The sequence below is a fragment of the Rhinopithecus roxellana genome, chromosome 11, assembly GCF_007565055.1.
Source record: "Rhinopithecus roxellana isolate Shanxi Qingling chromosome 11, ASM756505v1, whole genome shotgun sequence".
Classification (NCBI taxonomy): domain Eukaryota; kingdom Metazoa; phylum Chordata; class Mammalia; order Primates; family Cercopithecidae; genus Rhinopithecus; species Rhinopithecus roxellana.
In genome coordinates this window covers 76,683,524-76,699,888 of record NC_044559.1, presented here as the reverse complement: position 1 = coordinate 76,699,888, position 16,365 = coordinate 76,683,524, and the positions used below count along the sequence as shown (strand labels likewise).

The window sequence follows — 16,365 nt, the reverse complement described above, 5'->3', positions numbered from 1 at the left end:
TCACATAAAAACAAAAAAAATTTTCATTCCACACCCATATCAATAGTCTCACCAATCTTTTTTATTTTTTGCCAATCTGATGAATTAAAAAGAAGTTATGCTTATTATTATGCTAATTAGCATTTCCTTGAATACCAGTGGGATTAAGAATCTTTTCTTTTCTTTCCTTTTTTTTTTTTTTTTTTTGAGACAGAGTCTCGCTCTGTCATCCAGGTTGGAGTGCAGTGGTACGATCTCGGCTCACTGCAAGCTCTGCCTTCTGGGTTCACGCCATTCTCCTGCCTCAACCTCCCGAGTAGCTGGGACTACAGGCACCCACCACTACGCCTGGCTGATTTTTTGTATTTTTAGTAGAGACGGGGTTTCACTGTGTTAGACAGGATGGTCTTGATCTCCGGACCTCGTGATTTGCCCGCCTCAGCCTCCCAAAGTGCTGGGATTACAGGCGTGAACCACCACGCCCAGCCAAGAATCTTTTCATATTGCCTATGATTTGCATTTTTTTTCTGGAAGTGCCTGGGGATATGCTTGCCAAATTCTAATTGGATTGTCTTTTTTTTCATTGGTTTGTAAGAGCTAAGGTATGTTAGCAACTTTTCTCCTTTGTCATATATATTCTAAGGATTTATTCTAGCCTATCATTTGTCTCTTGACTTTGTTTATTATTTCTTTCACTATATAAAAAATGTTAATTTTTCAAAGGTGATTCATGACTATTGTTGTTAAATGCGACTCTTAGGGTTTCTGAGTTTCATCTTCTACTTCAGAAGGTCTTTTTTACTTTACAATTTTATAAACAACTTCTTACATTTGTATCTAATATTTTTATTTTTTACATTTAGACTTTTAATCCATCTGGAGTTTATTTTTGCATATGAAGTGGGGTAGAAGTGTAACTGTGTTTTCTTCCAGATGGATAGTCAGTTCTGCTAGCACCATATATTAAGTAAACCATCCTTCCTCCTCTGAATGAAATGCCATCTTTATTTATATCAAGCTCCCATTTGAATTTGTTTCTGGATTCCTTATTAGGTTCTACTTGTATTGTTTATTTCTGTGCTATATATATGGTTTTTATTATAATAGCATTGTAGTAAGTTTTATGATGTAGTATATCAGGTTGAATTGTGTTTAACTGCTAGCAACAGATATAAATAACAGAGGTTTACACAAGAAGTAATTTTATTTCTTTCATGTAAAAGAAGTCTGATATAGGGCCGGGTGTGGTGGCTGACACTTGTAATCCCAGCACTTTGGGAGGCCCAGGTCAGTGGATCCCCTGAGGTCAGGAGTTCCAGACCCGCTAGGTCAACATGGTGAAACTCTGTCTCTACTAAAAATACAAAAAAATTAGCCGGGTGTGGTGGTGCACACCTATAGTCAGTCCCACCTACTCAGGAGGCTGAGGCAGGAGAATCACTTGAAACCAGGAGATGGAAGTTTCAGGGAGCTGAAATCTCGCCACTACATTCCAGCCTGGGCAAGAGCGTGAGACTCGGTCTCAAAACAAACAAAAAACATAAGTCTGATATAGGATGCCCAGGACTGACATGGAAGAACCACACTCATCAGGAGCCCAGACTTCTTCCATGATATTCTTAGCTGTGGTTTTCACTCTTATGATCTCCTCATGCTCCAAGATGGCTGCTGAATCTCCAGCCATAAATCCCTTATTCCAGATAGGAAGCGAACAGAGTAGGGAAGGGCCAAAAGGGCACAGGCCAGCTGTCTGGTGTCCTTTTTAAAAGCGTTTTTGAAACTCTCATCTAACAGATTTATTTATACTCCCATCTGAAAGGGAAGCAAGGAAATAAAGTCCTTTAGATGTTAAAAAGGCATCTAGCTAGTCTCAGCCACATCTAGTCAGGTAAACCCTCCCCATCCCCATTCTTTTTTTGTTAATTGGTTATTCTCAGACATTTATGTTTTTTAATTAATAGATGTTTTAGAATTATGGAAAAGTAGAACAGACAGTACAGAGTTTCCGTATATCCTGCCTGTTTGTCATATAACCCCTCCTACCACACAAACACAGTTTTCTCTGTTTTTAACATCTTGCATTAGTGTAGTACATTTATTACAATTAACGAACCAATACTGGTACATTACTTTTAACTAAAGTCCACAGTTTACATTAAGATTTACCCTGTATAGTATACTTCCACGGGTTTTGATATGTGCATAATGTCATGTGCCCATCATTACAGTATCAAACAGAATCATTTCACCACACTAAAAATTCACTGTGCTTCATTTATTCACCCCTTCCTGAACACCCCTGAACTCCTGGCAACTATTAATCTTTTTATTGTCTCTACCATTTGTGATATGGTTTGGCTCTCTGTCCCCACCCAAATCTCATCTCAAATTGTAATTCCCATATGTAGAGGGGGGAACCTGGTGGGAGGTGATTGGCTCATGGGAGCAGTTTCCCCTGTTATGCCCAGACCGTTTGTTCCCCGAAGAAGACCACCAGAGTCCAGAGTCAAAGCCAAGCGGCAAGGATCTTTAATGCAAGTTCGAACTTGGTCCCTCCGTTCTACAACATACAAGAGGACCCCGAATGATGCATGTGCCCGCTTTTTATAGCCCGATGCATACAGGATATGTAAGGTTACAGAGGCGCAAAGAAATTCTTTTGGTCACAGTATCACAATTGGTAATTGGTTAATATTCTAAGTTATACAATTAACAGTTTCTATTTGTTCCCGCGCATTTAATAAAACTACAAACGGTTGTGACCTTATCAGGGGCTCTCTAGGTGGTGTTTCTAGGATGTTTGGGGGCATGTGTTTGTGTTGGGCTCAGGAAGTTTGGAACAAATAGAGGAATGTGTTTGTACTGGGCCCAGGACTAAGATATATGGCAGACACCGGTAATTAGAACAGAACAGAGCAGGACAGAGACTTTCACAACGTTTGTCCTTTCAGCGTCTGGAGTCTATAGATAACCGAATCGGTTAGGTCCGGGGTCGGTCTTTAACTAGGCTCAGGGCGCCACCCGGGCTGTCAGGGCGCCGCCCGGGCTGTTTGCCTGTGGACTTCATTTCTGCCTTTTAGTTTCTTTCATTTGATCTCTTTCACCCCCATACTGTTCTCGTGATAGTGAGGAAGTTCTCACAAGAGCTGATGGTTTGAGAAGTGGCAGTTCCTCCTGCGCACTCTCTGTCCTGCTGTCTTATGAAGCAGGCACCTGGTTATCATTCACCTTCCGCCATGACTGTAAGTTTCCTGAGGACTCCTCAGACATGTGGAACTGTGAGTCAATTAATCCTATTTTCTTTATAAATTATCCAGTCTCAGGTAGCTCTTTATAGCAGTGAGAGAACAGACTCGTATAGTTTGCCTTTTCCCAAATGTCATACATTATGCGGCCTTTTCAGAATGGCTTCTTTCACTAAGCAATATGCATTTAAGTTTCCTCCATGTCTTTTCATGGCTTAAGAGCTCACTTCATTTAAGATTTAGTAATAGTCCATTGTATGGATATACTACAGTTGGTTTATCCATTCACCTATTGAAGGACAGCTTGATTGTTTCCAGTCTTTGGCAATTGTGATTAAAGGTATTATGAACATTTGTGTGGAGGGTTGTTGTTAGTTTTTGTTTTTCAGGGTTTTTTTTTTTTTTTGAGGCAGGATCTCACTCTGTTGCCCAGGCTGGTGTGCAGTGGTATGATCATTGCTCACTGCAACCTCAAAACCTTGAACTCCTGGGCTCAAGCAATCCTCCTACCTCAGCCTCCTGAGTAACTAGGACCATTAGTTTTACAATTTTTTGTAGAGATGGAGGCTTGCTATGTTGGGCTCAAACAATCCTCCTACTTGGCCCTCCCAAAGTGCTGGGATCACAGGCATGAGCCACAGCACCTGGCCCGTGGGCAGACTTTTATGTGGACATAATTTCAACACAATTGGGTAAATACCTAGAAGCACAATTGCTGAATTATACAGCAATTTGCAGTCCCCTAATGACATATGCTGTTGAGTATCTTTTCATATACTTATTTGCCATCTGTGTATCTTCTTTTGTGAAGTGCCTATTTAGGTATTTTGTCCATTTTATAATCGGACTGTTTGGGGGTTTTTTACTGTTGAATCTTAAGAGTTCCTTGTATATTTTGGATGTAAGTTCTTTATTTCTCAGTTGCATGTCTTGCAGAAATTTTCTCCCAATCTATGGCCTGCCTCTTTACAGTATGAAGAGTGTCAAACTTTCACAGAGCAGTAGTTTTTACTTTAATGAAGCCCAATTTGTCAATTTTCTTATTTCCTGCGTTGTGCTTTGGTATTATATCTAAAAAGTAATAGCCAAACCCAAGTAACCAAGCTTTTCTCTGATGTTAGCTTCTCAAATGTTGATAGGTGTGCACTTTACATTTAGATCTATAATCCACTTTGAGTTACAAGCATACCTTGTGTTATTGCACTTCACTTTATTGTACTTCTCAGATTTTGTGTTTTTTTACAAATGGAAGGTTTGTGACAACCATGCATTGAGCAAATCTATTGGTACGTTTTTGCAACAGCATGTGATCACTAGTGTCTCTGTGTCATGCTTTCATAATTATTGCAATCTTTCAAACTTTGTTTTATTGTTATATCTGTTATGGTGATCTATGATCAGTGATCTTAGATGTTACTATTGCAATTGTTTTAGGGCACCCAGAACTGTGCCCACATAAGATAGTAAAATAGTTTGTATCTTTCATGGAATTGGTTAATTTCATCTAAATTTTCAAATTTGCAGGCATAGAGTTTGTTCATAATATTTCTTTTTTTTTGTTGAGACAAAGTCTCGCTTTGTTGCTCAGGCTGGAGTGCTGTGGAGTGATCTCAGCTTACTGCAACCTCTGCCTCCTGGGTTCAAACAATTTTCATGCCTCAGCCTCCCAAGCAGCTGGGATTACAGGCACATACCGCTGCACCTAGCTAAATCTTATATTTGTAGTAGAGGGGAGTTTCACTATGTTGACCAGATTGGTCTCGAACTACTGACCTCAAGTGATCCACCTGCCTCAACCTCCCAAAGTGCTGGGATTACAGGTGTGAGCCACCAGGCCCAGCTGCTTTATTATCCTTTTAATGTCCATGAAATCAGTCGTGACGACTCCTCTTCTATTTCCTTCCTTCCTTCCCTTCCTTCTTTCCTTCTTTCTTTCTTTCCTTCCTTCCTTCCTTCTTTCTTTCCTTCCTTCCTTCCTTCTTTCCTTCGTTCCTTCCTTCCTTCCTTCCTTTTCTTTTCTCTCTTCTTTTTTTCTTTCTTTTCTTTCTCCTTTCTCTCTCTCTCTCTCTTTCTTTTCAGGGTATCACTTTGTCACTCAGGCTGGAGTACAGTAGTGCCATCTCAACTCAGCACAGTCTCAACCTCCCTGGTTCAAGCGATCTTCCTGCCTCAGCCTCCCAAGTCACAGGAACTACAGGCAGGCAACACCACACCTGGCAAATTTTTGTATTTTTGATAGAGACAGGGTTTGCCTTGTTGCCCGGGCTAGTCTTGAACTCCTGAGCTCAAGTGATCCACCTGCCTCAGCCTCCCAAAGTGCTAGGATTACAGGCATGAGACCCTGTGCCCAGCCTTCTATTTCTGATATTAGTAATGTATGTTTTCTTTTTCTTTTTCTTTTCTTAGCTGGCAAGAGGTTTATCAAGTGTATTAATTTTGTCAAAGAACCAACTTTCATTTTCATTGATTTTCTCTATTGTTCTCTTGCTTTCAATTTTATTATTTTCTGCTCAAATTTTTATTTTTTTATTTTATCTTTTTTTTAGAGATGGGATCTCACTCCATTGCCTGGACTGGAGTGCAATGGTGTGATCATAGCTTACTGCAGCCTCAAAGTCATAGTCTCAGGTGATCTTCTCATTTCAGCCTCCTGAGTCACTGGGCTTACCAGGAATGAGTCACAGCACCTGACTCTGTTCTCTGCTCTAATTTTTATTATTTCTTTTCTTCTACTTGTTTTAGGCTTATATTGTTTTTCTTTCTCTAGTTTCCTAACGTGGAAGTGTAGATTGATTTTAGATCTTTTTTCTTTGCTAATATATACATACAATGCTTAAAGTTTCTCTCTAGGCATTGTTTGCATACACGATACAATTTTGTTTTTGTTTTTGTTCTTGTTTTTTGCACTGGCAAGTATGTACAGGAACTGCAGATTTTAATAAGTTGCATTTTCATTTTATCTAGTTCAAAAAATGTTTAAAGTTTTTTTGAGGCTGGGCGCGGTGGCTCACACCTGTAATCCCAGCACTTTGGGAGGCCTAGGTGAGTGGATCACTTGAGGCCAGGAGTTCGAGACCAGCCTGGCCAACATGGTGAAATCCCGTCTCTACTAAAAATACAAAAAATTAGCCAGACGTGTATCTGTAATCACAGCTACTTGAGAGGCTGAGGCAGAATTGTTTGAACCTGGAAGGCAGAGGTCGCAGTGAGCCGAGATCACACCACTGCACTCCAGCCTTAACAATAGAGTGAGGCTCTATCTCAAAAAAGTAAAAAATAAAAATAAAGCAAAAAAGAAAAAATTAGCCTTGTGCGATGGCATGTGCCTGTAGTCGCAGCTACTCAGGAGGCTGAGGCAGGAGAATCGCTTGAAACAGGGAGGCAGGCAGAGGTCTTGGTGAGCCGAGATTGTGCCACTGCACGCCAGCCTGAGCAACAGAGCAAGACTGTCTCAAAAAAAAAAAAGAAAAAAAGAAAAAAAATTATCCTCAGACTTCTTTGACTTTTTTGTTATTTAGAAGTATGCTCTTTAATTTCCAAGTATTTTGGACTTTTCCAACTGTCTTTCTGTTAATTATTTCTAGTTTAATTCCACTGTGGTCTGCGTCTGAGAGAATACTTGGGTTTTGTTTTTTGCTTTTTGTGTTTTGAGGTGGAGTCTCACTCTGTCACCCAGGCTGGAGTGCAGTGGCACGATCTCGGCTCACTGCAACCTCTGCCTCCCAAGTTCTAGCAGTTCTCCTGCCTCAGCCTCCCAAGTAGCTGGGATTACAGGCACACACCACCATGCCTGGGTAATTTTTGTATTTTTAGTAGAAATCGGGTTTCACCACATTGTCCAGGCTGGTCTCGAACTCCTGACCTCCGGTGATCCGCCCACCTCGGCCTCCCAAAGTGCTGGCATTACAGGCGTAAGCCACTGCACCCCCGCCTGAGAGAATAATTTGTATGACTTTTTAAAAATTCATTAAGATATGTCAGGTATTCATTTTTTAAATGAACATGCCAAGCCCTGTGTCCAATTAATTTTTAATTTCCTTTTTACATTATACAAGATTGGCAAAATGTTGATATTTATTAAATCTGGAGGATGAAAACATGAGGCTTCACTATACTGTTTTCTCTATTTTGTGTGTATGTGAATATTTTCATAATAAAAAGCTTTTAAAACAATCTCAGTGTTTTGTGAGTTACCAGGAGTGAAAGTGGGGGAAAAAAAACTACCTAAGGCCAGGTGCAGTGGTTCACACCTGTAAACCCAATACTTTGGGAGGCTGACGTGGGAGGATCACTTGAGCCTGGGAGGTCAAGTCTGCAGTGAGCCATAATTGTGCCATTGCACTCCAGCCTGGGCGTCAGGATGTGACCCTATCTCAAAAAGCAAACAAACAATGAACCTACCTAAAACCAGAACACGGTATCTGACATATAGTAAGTGATCATCGAGCCATCATTATCATCATCACCATCGTCATCATCGTCAAACAAGACAGTTTTGGGGCTTTGTGTCTCCTCCATCCTCAACTTCTTCCTCTCCAGACATTTCATCCTATTATTGAAACATATTTAGGTCTCCCTCCGTCCTTCTCTTTCACTTCTCAACTCAGTCATTTTTTACTCTCTTGATGTGTTTCCTCTTGTTGTCTCTCTCTTTGGCTTCTGGGGCAACATCTCTCCTGGCTTTCCTCCAACCTCTCTGGCCTAATTTTTTTTTTTTTTTTTTTTTTTTGAGATGGAGTCTTGCTCTGTCACCCAGGCTGGAGTGCAACGGTTTGATCTCAGCTCACTGCAAACTCTGCCTTCCAGGTTCAAGCGATTCTCTTGCCTCAGCCTCCCCAGTAGCTGGGATTACAGATACCCACCACCATGCCCAGTTAATTTTTGTATTTTTAATGAAGGCAGGGTTTCACCATGTTGGCCAGGCTCGTCTTGAACTCTGATCTCGTGATCTGCCCACCCCAGCCTCCCTAAGTGCTGGGATTACAGGCATAAGCCACCGCGCCCAGCTCTCATTCTGTCTTTCTTGTGGACAGTTTTCACTGCTTGTTCCATATACTTTGCTGCTTCCCAGGGTTCTATCTCAGGTTAGTTTCTCTCTCAGTGTATGCACTGTCACTGGATGATCTCTTCCAGACAGTCCATGTTCTGTTACCATCCAAATGCTGCTGCCTCCAAAATTCATAATCCCAATCTGGTTTTCTCTCATAAATTTCAGCGACATATCTCTAGCCACTAGCTAGACCCTTAGAACTCAACAACATTCACAAAACTAAAATCCATAAACCGGTTCTGATAGTCCCCATCTTGGTGTAGAGTACCACCACCTACCTACCTTCCACCAACGTCCAAGCCAAAAGCCTCTCTTCCTCCCTCTACTTCATCACCCAGATCCAGTCTCCATGTCCACTGTGGCTTGAATGTTTATGTGTCCTCCAAAATTCATGTATTGAAACTTAATTGCCAACGTGCTAATATTAAGAGGTGGCTGGGCACAGTGGCTCAAGCCTGTAATCCCAGCACTTTGGGAGGCCGAGACGGGCGGATCACGAGGTCAGGAGATCGAGACCATCCTGGCGAACACGGTGAAACCCTGTCTCTACTAAAAAATGCAAAAACCTAGCCGGGCGAGGTGGCGGGCGCCTGTAGTCCCAGCTACTCGGGAGGCTGAGGCAGGAGAATGGCGTAAACCCAGGAGGCGGAGCTTGCAGTGAGCTGAGATCCGGCCACTGCACTCCAGCCCGGGCAACAGAGTGAGACTCCGTCTCAAAAAAAAAAAAAAAAAAAAAAATATATATATATATATATATATATATATTGAGGTGTGGCTTTTACAAGGTGAATAAGTCATGAGGGCAGAGCCCTAGTGAATGGGATTAAGGCCTTTATAAAAGAGGCTTCACACAGTGTTCAGCCCTTTTTGCCCTTCTGCCTTCAGTCATGTAAAGACACAGTATTCAAGGTGCCATCTTTGAAGCAGAGAGCGACTTTTGCGACACTGAATCTGCTGGTGCCTTGATTTTGGACTCTCCAGCCTCCAGAACAGAGAAAATAAATTTCTGCCCCTTAAAAATTGCCCAGTCTGTGGTATTTTGTTAAAGCAGCACCAACAGACTAAGACAAGGTCCAAAGGAAACAACTTTCTTGCTACTTTGCGTTCCCTTCTTTCCCCGCTGCCCCATGCCCTAATTCAGGCCGCCATCTTCTCTCTTCTGGATCCCTGCATCGGTCTCCTACCTAGACTTCCTGCTTCAAGGCTTTTCCCCTCCAATCTTTTCTCCACTGGAGTGATCTTTTCCAAATCCAAATCTGCATGTCCTTTGCTTGTTTAAACCCCCTCAATGGATCCCCATTGTGGTTTTCATCCCTAGCTACTTCATGCTATTTTCCTTCCCTTCTTCATCATCCTTTCTCTGCTCCCCTCCATCACCAACAACCATCCTCTGCTTGAAACATATTTTTTATGGTGCCCATGAATGTGTCTCTGCACACGTTGCTCCCTATGCTAGGATCGCCTTCTTCCTCTGCTCAGGGCTCAGGTCAGAAGTCCTCTCTCTGGGGCAGCATTCCCTGCTTATCTCCTGCCCTCTTTCCCTCCTCCTGCCCCCTCGATCGCTCCAGCTTGCTCATGGTGGATTCCACGGTGGATTCTATTGCCCACCTCTCCTGAGACAGAGAGCCCCTGAGGGCCCATGCTGTGTGCCCTTAGGCACCACTGGATTCCCACTACCTGGCACAGGCCTGGCAAATAGGTGCTCAGAAAATGTTGGCCAGATAAAGGAATGGATGCCTGAAGGAACAGAGGAACAGAAAAGGCAGAATTTGAGAACACGTCAAGAATTTTGCTTGCTTTTAGTTGTGGAGTACAGCTCCTGGACAGCATGGTTTCATTTTCGAGCATTCTGAAATAATGACCTATTAAATAAGTACCTAGTTTACATAAGTTATATCAAATCAACATACAGGTTTAAACTAAATTAGATATTTTCTTTTACTTGATTTGTAGGATAAACAAGGCATGGTAGGGATCAAAGAATCATAAAAAGTTATGAGAAAAAAACTGAACATTTGGTAAATATTTTTATGATATGAAAAATACAATATAATACTTAATGAGAAGTCTTAACACAAAATCACATATGGTATAGTGTGTATTTTGGCCAAAACCAGGCTCCACAGTCAGATCTGCATTTGAATTTGAGCTCCCCACTTACTACCTGTGTGACCTCAGACAAATTTACTTACCTCTCTGTTCCTTGTGTTTTCATTGTTAAATAGGAAAAATACATTTTTTGATTTTGTAAAAAAAGTATTTATTTATTTATTTATTTTATATAGAGATGGGGTCTCACTATGTTGCCCAGGCTGGTCTTGAACACCTGGGCTCAAGTGATCCTCCTGCATCAGCCTCCCAAAGTGGTGAGATTACAGGCATAAGCCAAAATACCTAGGCCGGAAAATAATGTTTTCACCTCATAGGGTTATTTTGAAGATTGCACAGGTCAGTACCTGTAAAGGGTTTAGAATAGTGTCTTTGCCGGCCGGGTGCAGTGGCTCACGCCTGTAATCCCAGCACTTTGGGAGGCCGAGGCGGGCAGATCACTAGGTCAGGAAATCGAGACCATCCTGGCTAACACGGTGAAACCCTGTCTCTACTAAAAACTTCAAAAAATTTGCCGGGCGAGGTGGCGGGTGCCTCTAGTCCCAACTACTTGGGAGGCTGAGGCAGGAGAATGGCGTGAACCCGGGAGGCGGAGCTTGCAGTGAGCCAAGATTGCGCCACTGCACTCCAGCCCCAGTACAGAGCGAGACTCCGTCTCAAAAAGAAAAAAAAAAAGAATAGTGTCTTTGTCAATTACAACAGGAAAAAAAAAGAACGACCCTGACCCCAGTAAGCATTCAAAAAATGTTAAATGAACAATAGTAATAGCTATTACTCATAAATATTTCTAGCATATATTTATAAATATATTATTAATCAAGATAGTCACAAAAAAGAGACTGGAAGGAAATATATCTAGCTATGTGTAGGTAAAATTACGGATAAAAATATTACTTTTACTATCAGAAATAAATATTATTTTCAGCCGGGCATGGTGGCTCATGCCTGTAATCCCAGCACTTTGGGAGGACGAGGTGGGTGGATCACCTGAGGTCAGGAGTTCAAGACTAGCCTGGCCAACGTGGCAAAACTCCATCTCTACTAAAAGTACAAAAATTAGCTGGGCGTGGTGGCACATGCCTGTAATCCCAGCTACTTGGGAGACTGAGGCAGGAGAAATCAGTTGAATTCGGCAGACGGAGGCTGCAGTGAGCTGAGATTGCAGCACTGCACTCCAGCCTGGGCGTCAGAGTGAAGAAAAGGAAGGAAGGAAGGAAAGAAGGAAGGTTGGTTGATTTTTTTGAGATGCAGTCTCACTCTTGTTGCCTAGGCTAGAGTGCAATGGTGTGATCTTGGTTCACTGCAGCCTCCACCTCCCGGATTCAAGCAATTCTCCTGCCTCAGCCTCCCCAGTAGCTGGGATTACAGGCGTGTGCCACCACACCCAGCTAATTTTTGTAATTTTACTAGAGACAGGGTTTCACCATATTGGCCACGCTGGTCTCAAACTCCTGACCTCAGCCTCCCAAACTGCTGGGATTATAGGCGTGAGCCACCGTACTCAACCAAAATAATATTTTTTAAATGGAGATAATTCTATCTACAAATGCAGAAAATACTTCTGTTTCAGCTGTAGACTGCTTTGGTCCAGGGTACTGCACAGCCTAGTTTAAGAGTCACTGCCAGGTCACATGTCACAGGTCTGTCACACACACTCAGCAGCCCTTCCACCAAGGCAGCCCTGACCTTCTGTTGAGTCTTGTCCCTCGGGCCGTCCTAGGCCTCCAAGAGCTGGCCATATGGGTAGGCCCAGATTCCCATGGGGGTCCTCTTATGCATGGTAAGCAGGAAAGAAATCAGCTTTCTCTCCTGGGCAGCCCATGGACTTTGCTAGGGGATGAGGGCTCCTCTGTGAACTGTGAGGGAGCTGTTGCCTCCTGAATCCTTTCCTGGAGGGTCTCCTTCCTCTAGGACTCTCCCACCTCTGTGTCCCTTCACTAGTAATTGGTCTTGGGTCCTGACAACAGGGATCGGGGCTTGGGACTATAAGTTTTGAGTGTACATGATGACTTCCTCATCTGGCATTTTCTACCTTCCGATGTCCTTAAAGTCCACATATGACTTGCCTAATCCAAAGCTCCTTTTCTATTTAGAATTTCTGCAAGCCTTTCCCACCCCTTCTTCTGTGACCTCCATTGACTTAGGCAAACTTCCCTTTCCCAGGCTGGCCAGCCTTCTGGCAGAAGTCCCTCAACCATCAGCCCATCCGAGTCTGACAAAGCTCATGATTTAAAATAAATATATAGACATAGATGATATAGACATAGGCATAGGTCCTTTTATTAGCACTTGTTTTTCATCAATCTAAGGAATCCTCAACCAAATAGACAGTTGACTAGAAGCGCTCACACACGTGCACTGAAATTTCCTCCTGGATATGTCACTTCCCTCAACTTGTTCAAGCTCCCAAGAAGCTGCACAGGAAAGGGTCCCGGGTTTCAGGGTTGGAGAACTCAGCAGGGCGTCCCATGGATGTTTCGACACTTCCCCTTCCCCTTTGGGGCCCTGCATCTACCCTGAGCTGCAAAGTCGCCCAGAACAACCGCCTCTCCCTGCCTCACTGACTGCAGGTCTGCCTAGCAACGTCTCCTTCCTGGCTCATGAGGCAGCTCACTCCCTGAAAACCTCCCCTAAACCCCCTCTGTGCCCCTGCAGGGTCCTTCTTCCCCCATTTCCCCGTCCACACACACTTCTCTCACTTGTCCCCACATTCTATTTATTTTTCAGTTTATTGTGGTTACTGATTTACTTTTTATTTTTATTTTATTTTATTTTATTTTATTTATTTATTTATTTATTTATTTATTTATTTATTTATTTATTTGAGACAGAGTCTTGCTCTGTCACCTAGGCTGGAGTGCAGTGGTGCGATCTCAGTTCATTGCAATCTCTGCCTCCTGGGTTCAAGAAATTCTCCTGCCTCAGCCTCCCGAGTAGCTGAGACTACAGGAGCCCACCACCACACCCAGCGAATTTTTGTATTTTTAGTAGAGACAGGATTTCATCATGTTGGCCAGGCTGGTCTCAAACTCCTGACCTCAGGTGATCCATCCACCTTGGCCTCCCAAAGTGTTGGGATTACAGGCATGAGCCACCATGCCTGACCCCCTTATTTTTTTTCTTTAGAGAAACCGGGTCTTGCTCTGTCGCCCAGGATGGAATGCAGTGGTGCAATCACAGCTCACTGCCACCTCAAAATCCTGGGCTCAAGCCATCTTCCTGCTTCAGACTCCTGAGTAGCTGGGACTACAGACACATGCCACCATGCCAAGCTAACTCGGTTCATTTTTGGTAGAGACAGGGTCTTGCTGTGTTGCCCAGGCTGATCTTGAACTCCTGGCCTCAAGCAATCCTCCCACCTCAGCCTCCCAAAATGCTGAGATTACAGGCAGAATGCACCATGTCTGGTCTTGTTTTACTTTTTAATGTAAAACTAATATACATTTATCATGAAAGAGGAGGGGCCGGGCGTGGTGGCTCATGCCTGTAATCCCAGCACTTTGGGAGGCCAAGGTGGGTGGATCACATGGTCAGGAGTTCAAGACCAGCCTGGCCAATATGGTGAAACCCCGTCTCTACTAAAAATATGAAAAATAGCTGGGTATGGTGGCACATGCCTGTAGTCCCAGCTACTCTGGAGGCTGAGGCAGGAGAATCACTTGAACCCGGAAGGCAGAGATTGCAGTGAGCCAAGGTCATGCCACTGCACTCCAGCCAGGGGGACAGAGCGAGACTCCGTCTCAAAAAAAAAAAAAAAAAAAAAAAGGCCGGGTGCGGTGGCTCAAGCCTGTAATCCCAGCACTTAGGGAGGCCGAGGCGGGCGGATCACAAGGTCAGGAGATCGAGACCATCCTGGCTAACACGGTGAAACCCCGTCTCTACTAAAAAATACAAAAAACTAGCCGGGCGAGGTGGCGGGCGCCTGTAGTCCCAGGTACTCGGGAGGCTGAGGCAGGAGAATGGCGTGAACCCGGGAGGCGGAGCTTGCAGTGAGCTGAGATCTGGCCAGTGCACTCCAGCTTGGGTGACAGAGCGAGACTCCGTCTCAAAAAAAAAAAAAAAAAAAATAAAAAAAAAAAAAAAAAAAAAAAAAAAAGAGAGAGAGGAAAAGAGAAAAGAAAAGAAGAAGAGAAGAGAAGAGAACAAAAGAAAAGAAAAGAAAAGAGGGGAGGGGAGGGGAGGGGAGGCCAGGGGAGGCCAGGGGAGGCCGGGCACGGTGGCTCAAGCCTGTAATCCCAGCACTTTGGGAGGCCGAGACGGGCGGATCACGAGGTCAGGAGATCGAGACCATCCTGGCTAACACGGTGAAACCCCGTCTCTACTAAAGAATACAAAAAACTAGCCGGGCGAGGTGGCGGGCGCCTGTAGTCCCAGCTACTCGGGAGGCTGAGGCAGGAGAATGGCGTAAACCCGGGAGGCGGAGCTTGCAGTGAGCTGAGATCCGGCCATTGCACTCCAGTCCGGGCGACAGAGCGAGACTCCGTCTCAAAAAAAAAAAAGAAAAGAAAAGGAGGTAAAGCAAGCCCTAGTTGAGGAATTAGCTAGTTCTGGATATGGACGGTGTTGGTGGGACCAGCTTAAAGACAGAAGAAAAAGAATAGAAAAACCCACTCCATCTCCTTTAGTGTTCCCTGCCTTCCCAGAAAAATATACTTTCCTGGGCCGGGCGTGGTGGCTCAAGCCTGTAATCCCAGCACTTTGGGAGGCCGAGACGGGCGGATCACAAGGTCAGGAGATCGAGACCATCCTGGCTAACCCGGTGAAACTCCGTCTCTACTAAAAAAATACAAAAAACTAGCCGGGCGAGGTGGTGGGCGCCTGTAGTCCCAGCTACTCGGGAGGCTGAGGCAGGAGAATGGCGTGAACCCGGGAGGCGGAGCTTGCAGTGAGCTGAGATCTGGCCACTGCACTCCAGCCTGGGCGACAGAGCGAGACTCCGTCTCAAAAAAAAAAAAAAAAAAAAAAAAAAAATATATATATATATATATATATACTTTCCCAAAGGCGCCAATGAAAATTGTGAACCCAATGCTGACGATGATCTTTTTGAGGTCCACTGAGCAATGCAATATTCTCCTTGGGTTAAATCTGTGTTACATTTATCTGAATCGATTGAAATTCAAGAAACGATAGGCAAAAAAGTAATTAATACTCAGTGTAGAAAAATTAAAAATTAAAACAGCAAGTCAAAAGGCAAAAATAAAAATAAAACGCAGTCAGTCTCCTCAGTGAGCAGCAGCACCACCGTAACAACACAATGCGTTCAGGCTTTCCTGATGCTTCTATATAAACAGGTCGACAGTCTCTCATCTGTAATTCCCCCAGGCAAAAATCCCTGGAACCACAAGGCTGTTTTGTTTTTGTGTTTGTTGTCCAAGTTTATAGTGAATTTATTTGGCTTCACCACCTGATCCAAACTGATGTGGTGCTATTTATATTCTTTAGTTATCTCACTTAATATGAATACTCATATGCTTCACTGCAGAAACATTAATGAATTTGACTGTTGTGAGTTGCTACCTCAAGCACACTAAGGATATTCTGTAATTATGCACCTTTGTAAAATCTGAAAAAGTTTGAATCACAAAATACTTTGACTCCCAAAGGTCAGAACAGTAGACCTGAACACTTAAAAGAAGTGATGATAGTGCTCACTTCGGCAGCCCATATACTAAAATTGGGACAATATAGAGAAGATTGGCATGGCCCCCATGCAAGGATGACACGCAAATTCATGAAGCATTCCATATAAAAAAAAAAAATTGTTTCAGGCCGGGCACTGTGGCTCATGCCTGTAATCCCAGCACTTTGGGAGGCTGAGACGGGCCAATCACTTGAGGTCAGGAGTTTGAGACCCACCTGATCAACATGGTGAAACCCTCTCTCTACTAAAAATACAAAAATCAGCTGGGCGTCATGGCAGGCGCCTGTAATCCCAGCTACTCGAGAGGCTGAGGCAGGAGAATTGCTTGAACCTGGGAG

General features: G+C 43.6%; 1 non-coding gene across 1 annotated transcript; it reads left to right on the top strand.

Annotated features, from left to right (window-relative positions):
• The first annotated feature begins 16,030 nt into the window (after positions 1–16,030).
• On the top strand, positions 16,031–16,137 carry LOC115900525. The gene has a single exon (XR_004060210.1). It is a non-coding gene; the product is annotated as a U6 spliceosomal RNA (small nuclear RNA).
• Positions 16,138–16,365: the final 228 nt, after the last annotated feature.